This window comes from Monopterus albus, unplaced genomic scaffold, assembly GCF_001952655.1.
Source record: "Monopterus albus unplaced genomic scaffold, M_albus_1.0 scaffold46.1, whole genome shotgun sequence".
In the NCBI taxonomy this organism is placed as follows: domain Eukaryota; kingdom Metazoa; phylum Chordata; class Actinopteri; order Synbranchiformes; family Synbranchidae; genus Monopterus; species Monopterus albus.
The window spans coordinates 60,131-61,474 of record NW_018127926.1 but is presented as its reverse complement, the minus strand read 5'-3'; positions in this window follow the sequence as shown (position 1 = coordinate 61,474).

Sequence of the window (1,344 nt, the reverse complement as noted above, 5' to 3'; positions counted from 1 at the left end):
GAAGAGTGTGCTAGCATGCACCATGTCCAGATATTTTTACACTTATGTAGTAAGTTTGTTTACAGTACTCAAACCTGTATATTTAGCTTTTTATGCTCTAAAACTATAGCACAATATAAACAATCAGGTACAGTAACTTCTCTGCTTCAGTTTTACATCAGTATGATTGCAGATAGCACAGTGACACAGCCTGGTTGTCACAGTGTTATGAGGACGTACTGAGGAACTGTAATGAGGCTGCCACAAGCATTAATGAAATTATTAAGAATTTTAATAAGGTCAGAGCACACAATGACGAAGTCATTGGACTAGCATTGATGCTTATGTTAATCTCATGTACACACTTGTGTATTTCGGTTGCGGCTCATGTACACACACATTAATTGCTTTCCTGCAACACAATAAGGCCACATCCTCTTGATGATTCTGAAGATAAATGCAAACTTGATCAATTTTCTTAAATGCAATTGAACTGAGTGATTTTGGAAAGCTGACGGGTGAAAAGTAAGTGTGGTCATTTAAAGTACAGTAAGTGCAATGGAAGGAGATCTTAAGATAAGTAGATAACACTCTGTTTTTAATGTTCATCTCTTCAGACACACAGTGTGTGTGTTTGGTGGCTGTTCATTTACTGTTTACTACTAAAAGGCAACCTTGGATTCTTTCAACCATGACCATACTCAAAGCAGCTATTATGTCACCATGGAAACAATTAAGCCCGTCACCAAACCATGATCTTTGCCTGAGCCTGAACAAGTCATTATTGTGCCTAAACCTAACCTAATCTTGACCACAGCACTGCAAAGTCATAAAACTAATACATTTTACCATTGGTGACTTCTAACAGTTTTGGAAAGCACAAAAGAAATTATGTCCTGCTGATGGAGGACAGTTACCAGTTGCATGTTTGTGATTACTATGGAGGACCAATATGTTGCAATCATCTTTCCACCTCAGCAAGGAAGAAAAACAGTGAACAGCATTGGCAAGAAATGAAACTATGTAAAACATTAGCAACAAAGTGCATCAAATTCAGTCTAACTTGAACTGCAAATGTATAGAGTAGGACGTCTTACACTGGAATGAAAGTGACCTTATTCTGACACTCTCTTTAAATTTATGACAGTAATTACTGTCAGTGCAAAACAAGCAACTGCTCCAGAGAACTCCAGAGCCTTTAGCAATAGGCTTACATTGTGTCCACTGGATTGTGGTTGTAAATATGCACCACTAAAGCAAAATGTCGACTGACATACTACCTGGAGGTAGGTAATATTCCAGCCTGAAAAATGTACACAGTGCACAGAAGGTGGGAAGAACAGGGGATGATTAGAGGCCTGGAAG